This window comes from Capra hircus, chromosome 6, assembly GCF_001704415.2.
Source record: "Capra hircus breed San Clemente chromosome 6, ASM170441v1, whole genome shotgun sequence".
NCBI lineage: Eukaryota > Metazoa > Chordata > Mammalia > Artiodactyla > Bovidae > Capra > Capra hircus.
In genome coordinates, this window is record NC_030813.1 from 111,135,027 (window position 1) to 111,146,360 (window position 11,334).

General features: G+C 41.4%; 1 non-coding gene across 2 annotated transcripts; it reads left to right on the forward strand.

The window, feature by feature from the left end:
• On the forward strand, positions 403–8,622 carry LOC102172341. Of its 2 annotated transcripts, none has more exons than XR_001918219.1 (3): positions 403–638; positions 1,979–2,086; positions 5,783–8,622. It is a non-coding gene; the product is annotated as an uncharacterized LOC102172341 (transcript). The 2 variants fall into 2 exon arrangements; XR_001918218.1 differs by having other exon boundaries at positions 404–511.

The window sequence follows — 11,334 nt, forward strand, 5'->3', positions numbered from 1 at the left end:
GCGCGAGGCGGCGGTTCAGCATCACCAGTCACCAACATCATCAATCACCAGCATCATCAATCATCAATCTCGGTTCCGGAGGGGCTGCTGGTCCAGCTGGAAGGTCTGCTTAATTGGTACCAGCCTCTTCTCCGCTCCCATGGCGCCGGACCAGATAGAGGCGAAGCTGGTCCGCGTTTGACGACAGTCAGAGACTGACCACCATCCGCGTCTCAGCAGACGCTCCCAGATCCGATCAGTCAGCCGCAGACAGCCGACATCTCGGTTACCGCCGGAGCCTTCAAATACCTCCCGCGAGAAAAGGAAACATCGCGAGACAACCGCGAGAGCAAGGCCGCCTCCTGGCTAGGCGCGTGCGCAGAGGGCCGAGCCGGCCCTCTTCCGGTTGCAAGTGGGATGGGTTTCTCTGGGTGCGGAGGCGAGGCCGGAAGTGATGTTGAGTAGGGAATGGGGAGCGAGGTACCCTGGTGGTCCGCAGGTTAGGCGGGAGGCTCGCGGCTCTGGGCTGGAGGTAAGAATGAAGAAAGTCGAGCTCTGGTGGGAGTGGTCCGGATTCATCTGAAGAGAGACACTGCGAGGTTCGTTGGTGGGAGACAGGTTTCGGTTTTGCTCAGAGGACGGATGGACGTCCACCAGAGGTAGGGAGCTGCAGGCCGGGATCCGGGGGCAGATGCTCTCTGGTCGGCTGAAGGGGTCAGGCTGGGGTTCGTAGACCTAGTTAGCTCCCTTGAGATATGGAGGAAACGGGAGTCTCCTGGGAAGAGGATTCCATTCTAATCTAGTTAAAGCTCATACCTGCAAACTCTCCCTCTTAAGGCATAATTAACTAATGAGTGCACGATAACAATACAGGAAACGAATATCAGAGACAAGGTAATTTAAAGTTATTGGTTATGAGACAAGCAGGCAGTGCCTTCAGGAAAGAATCCCGCCTTAACCATCCCTTTTAAAAATAGGATTTTTTTGACTGACAGAAAGTGAAAATAAAACTATAACCAATACGTGTATACTCAACACCCAACTGGAAAAATTATTATTATATATTTGAAGCCCTTGGTCTGCTCTATCCAATTCCATTCTGTTCTCTCTTGACCAAGGTCCCTCCCCTTTAAAGCACCTTTATGTTTTATTTTTAAATTACATGCACAGTGCTGTTTTGCATAGTTTTCACAGTCAGAAATGTGTATATCCTTTGGCAGCTGTCTTTGACAGTGTTGTGTAACTCTAGCTCATTCATTGTTAACATCTGAACAGGTGTGTTCCCTTGTATGAATATACCCACTATCCATTTTCTTGCTTTGTATTCCCAGCGCCTGGCACATTGTAAATCCTTACATGTTAGTTGAATGGGTAAATGCTGTGGCATTTGAGCTAAATCATAAAGAATAAATAGGATTTTAAATGACTTAAAGCAAGAGAAGTATTCCAGGCACAGGGAATACCAGCCAGAATGAAAACAGAAGTGTGAAAGTGCGCGAGGTATTTCAGGAACTCACGGTAGTCTTAGAGCTTGAAATGTAGGATTGTATGGAGATACCAATTTAAATGACATTATCCTGAAGAGATTGCACTGGTTCATAGCCAGTAGAGGTTTTTGAATTATAAGGAAACTGATCAGAGCTGTATTTTTAGAAGATAGTACTCAGAGCACTATGGAAATATGTCTAAGAGGTACAAATTCATGGCAGGTAATTAAAGACCACACCTGTCAGGCATCATAATAATGATCATTGCTTTAAGCATGTGAGGCAATCATGCAGACCTGCTTGAAATCTCAGAACATTCTCCTGGTCCATTCACAGCACTTTTGTAGACAGTTACTTCATACCTTCTGTCAAGCTTGCAACATTTTCTACTTCAGACTCCCATTTAGTTATTACCTTGTATCCTCTTTCAGTTAAAAAAGGACTTCCACATGCTTTCTTCCTCACATTTATCAGGTCTGTACACTAATATACTATGTCCACTATTACTGTAGGTGAATTGTCTGAAGAGAGCAGGTAAGCCCTTTAAGAATAATAATGAATACAACCGAATGAAGCACAGCCGAATGGACTCCCAAGAGGCTTCCCAGGTGGCACTAGAGGTAAAGAACCCTCCTGCAGATGCAAGAGAAGTGGGTTTGATCACGGAGTAGGGAAGATCCTCTGCCATGCCGCTTCACTCCAGTATTCACGCGTGGAGAATCCCATGGACCGAGAAGCCTAGCAGGCAGGCTACAGTCCATGGAGTTGACTGAAGCGTATATCATTCTGTAATCTCTTTGGGGCTTCCATGGTGATTCAGACAGTAAAGAATCTGTCTGCAAAGCAGGAGACCCAGGTTCTATCCGTGGGTCAGGAAGATCCCCTGGAGGAGGGAATGACAGCTCACTCCAGAATTCTTGCCTGGAGAGTTCCATGGACAGAGGAGCCTGGTGGGCTATAGTCCATGAGAGTCACAAAGAGTTGGACGGGACTGAGCTACTAACACTTTCACTTTCAAAGAGGATTGGGTCGAAATGAAAATAGTAAAAATAAAAAAGAACAGAATGATTTAAAGACAATTGTTAAAAAAAATAAAATAAAGACAATTGTTTTTGTCTAAAAGAATTATTCATACCCATAATAATAAAAATGAGAGGTTATTTTTTAAAAAATCTTTATTTTCAGGTAGATTTATGTGTTTGGCTTTATAAGATAAATCTAAATATAGTTTATGTCTATATTTATATAAGCAATTTATTTTGAAATATAATATTGTGGATCCAGTTTTAAATGTCTCACTAATCTTTGTCTTACATATCACCAAATTGTTCAAATATAGTTTGGTAACTTATTTTTCACTGACTAATAAAAATAGAATGTCCATGGTACAGTTTACTATAGGTGTCATTCATTCTCTCATTTAATCTTTCAAATGCATTTATTGAGAACCTACCATGTGACAAACACTGTTCTAGGATCAGGTAGATAAAAAGATTCATTAGTGGAAAGTCACTAACCTGAAACTGTATCCCATGCCTCTATTAATACACCTTAGTATATAAGATGTATACAGCTACAAGTATTTGGTTACCTTAACTCTTGAAAGTCTCCCCTAAAGAATGGCTAAACTAGATGCACAGCCAATTAAAGAGCATTATTGCTCTTCTTATTTATCAAAGATCCAGATGGAGTTGCTTTTCCAACAGTTTAGTTCCGGTTTAATCTGGTGATGCTCTCCACCATACTTTGCCTCCATCTGGGAGGCATCTGCCAGAAACTCATTGCTCCTACTAACTACCTTGGCAGACAGGATGGAAGACCTCCAAAGAAAAGCATTGCCTCTTTCTCAGAGGAGGGTAAGATATTTTGAACATGTCATCTTTGGGGAAACATCTAAGGAAGATTAAGTCAGAAGCATCTATCAGACCCTAAATTCTCTCTCCCATAGGTTGCTAAGTCGTGTCTGACTCTTTGTGACCCCAAGGACTGTAGCACACGAGGCTTCCCTGTCCTTCACTATCTCCCTGAGTTTGCTCAAACTCATGTCCATCAAGTCGGTGATGCCATCCAACCATCTCATCCTCTCCTCCTCCTGCCCTCAATCTTTCCCAGCATCAGGGTCTTTTCCAGTGGCTGGCCTGTTAAAAATGAGCATCCTTGTTAAAAATGCATGTTTACAAAACAGTGCAGCGGTCAGGTTCCTTAGTGTTTACCCAAAGGAGTGGAAAACTTTTGTACACACAAAAACTGGCAGCCCATGTTTATAGCAGCTTTATTCATAATTGCCAAAAATTGGGAGCAGCTAAGCTGTCTTTCAGTAGGTGAGTGTATAAATAAACTTATAACCAAACAATGAAATATTTTTTAGTGCTAAGAGGACATGAGCTATCAAGTCATGAAAGTACATGGAGGACTTTAAAATGCATAATACCAAGTGAAAGAAGCCAGCCTGAGAAGTCTATATACATGTAATTCTAACAGTATGGCATCCTGGAAAAAGCAAAATTGTGAAGCTGAGCCGTTAAAAAAAAAATCAGTGACTACTAGAGATCAGGGGGGTTAGAAAGAAAGGAAAGGATAAATAGAGACACAGGATTTTTAGGGCAGTGAAAATACTCTCTCTGATGCCATATGGTGGATACATGCCATTATTCATTTGTCATAACTCATAGGATGTACAACCCCAAGAGGGAGCCTTAGTGTAAGCGATGGACTTTGGGTGAAGGCGATGTGTTGGTGTGGCTTTGTCACCTGTAACACGTACCACTCTGGTGGGGGATGTTGATAATGGGGAAGACGTATATGTGGGAGCAGGGCTATGTGGGAAAAAAATCTCTTACTGTTTGCTCAGTTTTGCTGTGAACCTAAAGTTGCTCTCTAAGTTTATTACATTTAAAAAAAAAAACGTATTATACATGACATATAAGTCCCCTTCAAGTTTACTGTTACATACAATTTAATGAAGTCTTACAGAAGACTCTCACCAAGGCCTTCTCCCTCTGGCAGCATCTCTCTTGTTTCAAGGTCAAAACATGATGCCTCTTTCAAATCTGGTGTTGTTATTAAACGATTCAGTTCAGTCACTCAGTCGTGTCCGACTCTTTGCGACCCCATGAATTGCAGCATGCCAGGCCTCCCTGTCCATCACCATCTCCCAGAGTTCACTCAGACTCACATCCATTGAGTCCGTGATGCCATCCAGCCATCTCATCCTCGGTTGTCCCCTTCTGCCCCCAGTCCCTCCCAGCATCAGAATCTTTTCCAATGAGTCAACTCTTTGCATGAGGTGGCCAAAGTACTGGAGCTTCAGCTTTAGCATCATTCCTTCCAAAGAAATCCCAGGGTTGATCTCCTTCAGAATGGACTGGTTGGATCTCCTTGCAGTCCAAGGGACTCTCAAGAGTCTTCTCCAACACCACAGTTCAAAAGCATCAATTCTTCGGCACTCAGCCTTCTTCACAGTCCAACTCTCACATCTGTACATGATCACAGGAAAAACCATAGTCTTGACTAGATGGACCTTAGTTGGCCAAGTAATGTCTCTTAAAAGATTAGACCGGAATAAATACAGTGGTGACAGACTGATGAAAATTGATGGCATTCAGATCATTTGTGGGCTTCCCTGATGGTTCAGTAGTAAAGAATCCACCTGCCAATTCAGAAGACCTAGGTTCAAACCCTAGGTTCGGAAGATCCCCCTGGAGGAGGAAATGGTAACCCACTCCAGTGTTCTTGCCTGGAAAATGCCATGGACAGAGGAACCTGGTGGGCTACAGTCCTGGGATTGCAAAGAGTCAGAGGTGACTGAGCACAGATGGAAGACTTTACCCTTCTTCCATTCCATTCTCACCCCCATCCGCACCCCCCCACCCCACACACACAAATTGGCATTACTTAATGGAGAGGTTTGTAAGGAAGTGCTGTATTATGCTGATAAGACCCAAATATCCCAAGTTCAAGGAAGCAGTGCAGTAAGTACTTTCAAAACGGGCACAGTCAACATGAGCTAAGAGGAAATAACACTTGGTGGATGAGCTGTGTTGCTCCATAGTCTGCTGTATTCAGCTTTGGCAGTGTACTCTGCATCTCCTGGTGCCGACCCCCAGGTCTTGCCTCATTTTTTCTCTCTCCCAGTCTTGGTTGAAGTGGTCTGCCTTTTAGAAATGGGCCTAAACCTGTATAACATGGTGGTGAGGAGAACTACAGCTTTTTGCTTCAACATCCATGACCTTGGATTTTCTAAAGGTCATGATAGCTGAGAACAGTACTGCTCTGTCTTGTAATGCTTAATGTCATATTTCTGGTCTTATTGCCAGGTCAAGGATGCATTCCAAGAAAGCTCTAAAGATATATCACCAGCTCCGACCGTATAGCTGACCTAGCCATGGAAAACCTCACTGGAACCTTACTAGATCGAAGCGTAATCTTAAAAAATATGCTTCCCATCAGAAAGTATCAGGAATAAAAATCTGAGATGTATACCCACCACTTCAAGGAAGTTCCAGTGTCAGCCAACAGTTTAGCAGATCAGCTAGTTTCTTTGATCAAGCAGACGTAGTCAAGCTACCAACACAACAGAAGAAAATGTCTCTGTATTTTTCATGTTATGTGTGGGACCCATTTAGTAGGTCATGAAATCAATTTTGTGAGTCATGATGAACATTTTTAAAAACAAAATAAAATTTGAAATATCAGAGTGCTTTGCATAAATCCTTTGCCAGAGTCCTGAACCTTACAGGGAATACTAAGGTCAGTTTCAATATGTGAAAAGATATTTGATGGAGGGGATATGATCAATATAGTGTCCATTGATTGCTTAAGAAATGGTTTTTCAGTCATTTGTTCATTGATGTTTGGTTTTCATAACAAAACGGCTGATGTGCAGTCTAGTTGTATATTATAACTTGCAACTGGATAAAATCTGAGATGTTCAACTGAGATTCAGTTGCAAATTGAATGTTTTGGAAAGATATTATCCAGGCTATAAATATACACACATAAATATATATATTTGAGTTAGTGGCAATTGTAACATTCAAAATTGCTTTTAAAATGGATCATTTCTTTTTTAAAAGAAAGAGGAATAATGAAACAAAATATGCAAAACATGTTCAAGTTCTACCTCTGGATCTGAAAGTGTGACCAGTGACAATTATGAGAAAAATATTGACTCTAATCTGCAAACATCAACTGCATTTGAACCACATTTCAAAAAGAAAAAAGTCAGTGTAAGACGTTATAATGAAGATTATTTAAAATATGGTTTTATCAAATGTGAAAAACCCTTTGAAAGTGACAGACCTCAGTGTGTTATTTGTAATAATATTCTTGCAAATGAAAGCTTAAAACCTTAAAAATTAAAAAGGCACTTAGAAACACAGCATGCTGAACTTATTGATAAGCCTCTTGAATATTTTCAAAGGAAGAAAAAAGACGTAAAGTCACCAACACCATTTCTTAGCTATTCTTCTGTCAGTGAGAAAGCCTTATTGTCATCGTACTTAGTTGCATATAATGTGGCGAAAGAGAAAATGGCTTACACAGCTGCAGAAAAAATTATTCTTCCAGCATGCTTGGATACGGTGCGTACAATTTTTGATGATAAATCTGCGGATAAACTAAAAACTATTCCTAGTGACAACACGATAGCTCTTCGAATTTGTACAATTGCCGAGCATTTAGAGGCCACGCTTACTACTCGATTACAGTCAGGAATAGACTTTGCAGTTCAGTTTGATGAAAGCACTGATACTGGAAGCTGCCCAGCACTTTTAGTCTATGTGAGAGACATGGCAAGGTGTCTTCATGGAGGGTTTTTTGTGTTGTTTAAACTTAACCTCATGCCTAAGTGAATTAGATATTTTCACAGAATTGGAAAAGTGCATTGTTGGTCACTATAACTTAAACTGGAAAAACTGCAAAGGAATCACAAGTGACGGAACAGCAAACATAACTGGGAAACAGAGCAGAGTAATTAAAGAGTTGCTCGAGGTGACTAGTGCTATGTGGAATCACTGTTTTACCCATCGTGAAGCGTTAGTGTCCAGAGAGATCCCACAGAATCTCATGGAAGTATTGAAAAATGCAGTGAAAGCTGTTAATTTTATTAAAGGAAGCTCACTAAACAGCCGACTGCTTGAAACCTTCTGTTTAGAGATTGGAGCTAACTATACCCACTTACTATATCATACCAAAGTCCGCTGGTTATCTCAAGGGAAAATACTAAGCAGGGTTTATGAACTCAGGAACGAGATCCACATTTTTCTCACTGAAAAGAAATCTCATTTGGCAACTATTTTTGAGGATGATATTTGGGTAATGAAACTGGCATATTTAACATATTTTTGGCATCCTTAATGAACTCAGTTTAAAACTACAGGGGAAAAACAATGATGTATTGCAACAGATGGAATGGATCCAAGGATTCCGAAAGACATTATTGTTGTGGCAAGCGAGACTGAAAAGCAACCGTCCTAGCTACTACATGTTTCCAAGATTTTTGCAGCACATCGAAGAGAATGTTATTAATGAGAACATTTTGGAGGAAATAAAACTAGAGATACTGTTGCATCTCATGTCTCTCTCTCAAACCTTTAACCATTTCTTCCCAGAAGAGAAATTCGAAACACTAAGACAAAATTGTTGGGTAAAAGATCCATTTGCTTTTCAAAACCCAGAATTAATAACTGAGTTAGACCTGGTGCCTGAAGAAGAGAATGAATTATTGCAGCTCAGTTCTTCATTCACATTGAAGAATGATTATGAAGCATTAAGTTTATCAGCATTTTGGATTAAGATAAAGGAAGATTTTCCATTGCTAAGTCAAAAGAGCACCCTGCTACTATTACCATTCACAACGACTAGTTTGTGTGAACTGGGATTTTCGGTCTTAACCCAGTTAAAAACAAAGGAAAGGAATGGATTCCCTGGTGCAGCAGAGATGCGGGTAGCACTCTCCTCCTGTGTTCCAGACTGGAATGAGCTCTTGCGCAGGCAGGACACTCCCCACGTTATATCAGTCTGACCTTGGTTTTGTTTGTGTTTCATATTTTGTGATCCTGTCCTGTATTGTATTTAAATGTTAATATAGCAGTGTATGTGGTAACTTATGTTTTATTTTGGTTAAATACAATAAAATAATTTTATGTCCATTGAACAGAAATTAATGAATTTTGATTAGCGGTCATGCACTGTTGTAGAGGCATTTGGGATATGAAATGAAGAAAACAAAAGATCATTCTCTAGTGGAGCTTTAGTTCTGGCAAGGAGGGAAAGACGATAAATGTAATAAATACAACCTTTATAATATTTAGCAGATAATAAGTACTGTAGGAACGGGCTTCCCCGTGGCTCAGTGGTAAAGAATCCCCCTGCAATGCAGGAGACAAGAGACATGGGTTCGATCCCTGGGCCAGGAAGATGCCCTGGAGGAGGGCATGGTGACGCACTCCAGTATTCTTGCCTAGAGAGTTACATGGACAGAGGAAGCTGATGGGCTACAGTCCCTGGGGTCACAAAGTTGGGACACGACTGAGCACATGTGCAACACAGCAAGTGCTATAGAAAGTAGTAAGAAAGGAAGTCAGGGAAGTACTGGAGGACCAAATCATGAAGGACTGTGGACCATTCTAGAGCCTCTGGGTTTTGCCAGTGACAAGGAGAGCAATTGAAGGATTCTGTGCAGGAGAGACATGGTGTGAATTAGGTTTTCAAAAACTCCCCTTGGCTTCTGTTTTGAGAATAGGTTGAATTTAAAGGTTGCCTCTTTAAAGAAGTCCTTCCTAATCACCTTAGTTTGGGTACCTCCTTTATTCTTCTTTCTATTTCTTTGCTTTCTTGGTGGTATGTAATTTCTAATATTTGTATTTATTTGATTACTGGTTCTGTCAGTCTGCCACCTTGGAATGCGTGCTCCATAGGAGCAGAAATTGTGTTCTGTCTTGCATGATACATCGTAAGTGGATATTTCATTTACATTTGCTGAGGCACAAATGCATCTGTGATACCTATCACTTGTAACCTGAGGTCATATTCCCTGGAATAATTAATCAATGTATGGCGAATTTCTTTGCCCTTTTTTTACATTTAAATATCTGATTTGGGGGGACTTACGTGGTGATCCAGTGGTTAAGACTTTGCCTTCCAGCGGGGGGGTTCAGGTTCAACCCCTGGTCAGGGGACTAACCTTGTGGTTCAGGTGGTAAAGAATCCGCCTGCAATGTGGGAGACCTGGATTTGATCCCTGGGTTGGGAAGATCCCCTGGAGAAGGGAAAGGCCAGTATTCTATACAGTCCATGGGGTCGCAAAGAGTCGGACACAACTGAGCGACTTTAACTTCACTTCAGGGACTAAGGTCCCAAATGCTGCAAGTTGTGACCAAGATTTTTTTTTAAGTCTGATCTTTGTCAGAGTAGAATTGTCCCCAAATGGCACTGATTGATGTTGCTTCCTCACATCATTGCTGAAAATTAAGCAACTTAATTGCTTAACATGTCTTCCTCAAACTGCTTTCAATTTCTGCCTCTTGTATTTCCTGATCCCCCTCCCCACCTGTTTCTTTGGGCATGGTCTTTCTCTAAAATCACAGGTTAGCAATTCCTTTCCATCAGCCTTTCCTAGCATTATTGTAATCTTTGGGGATTTTTTTAGTTTTTTCTACTCTGTTAAAAATAATAGACTTATCCCCCTTTTGGGTGCTTTCAGCTGGAAGACAACTCTCCATGAATAGCTCACATTTCTGCATAATCTGAATCCTCTGAATGAAAGTATTTGGATTTAAATTAAGAATATGCATGTAAGGGAAGATTCCAGGATGCTGAGACTAGAAACATCCTTCTTCCCCAGAAACATCCCTGGGAAGTAAAGGTCAAGTCTTCTTACTTCCCTGGAGACATTTGCTTGCCTTCCAAGAATAATGAGTAATCTCTCTGTGGAGAAGGGTAGGAAGATGTACCAGTAGCCCCTTAAAACCCGCCTCCTGTGGTGCAAGCGCTGCGTGAAGAGCTGAGACCTGTGGGAACTGCAGCATAGACAGCAAACCCACACGCTGATCTGATTCCCCCCCTTTTTTTTTCTTGCTATAAGTAATAAGTTGTATCTCTGACCCAAAGATCTTGTATCTTTATGGCCAACATATGTCACTTCTATAGTTCACGGGGTCACAATAAGCTAGACACAACTTAGCGACTAAACAACGTCACTTCTACAAAATCCCTTTTACCATGTGTGACAACATAATCACAGGTTTCAGGGATTAAGACTTGGCCATCTTTAGTGGGAACCATGATTCAGCCCATCACAGTCCACCCCCGGTCCTCACAGACCCTTATACGTCCCATGTGAAAAATACATTCATCTATTCCAGGGGCTTCCCGAAATCTCAGCCATCTCATATCTCCTCATCTAAATTATGTATGGGTGCACTTCTGGGTATAACCTATCCTGGAGCAAAATCTGTGGACCTGTGAAATTAGAAAGTAAGTCTGTGTTCCAAAAATAAGAGTGGTGGGACAGGCATAGGGTAACAGGTCCTTCCTCATTCAGTAAGGGAGAGAATGAAGGAAAAGAGCCAGTTGATCACTTGTCCACCTAGGCAAACTCCATTAAGTTTCAAAGCGTAGAAATAAGTTCTATGGCTCATGCCTCTGACCCCTGGACTCATTCCACTCTTCAGAGCTCTCCACCCTTGGAATCATCTTTTCTTATCAAGAGTAATACAGCTTTGTTGTTCACAGCCTGTTTTCTGCCTGTAGAATTTTGGGAATCTGACAGCTTTTGCAGTTTTGTCCTCTGTCCCTTTTCATCCAACGTGACTATGTTTCTGTTGGCACAGCAGTCTCATAAACATTGTGGGTGATAAATTCACTC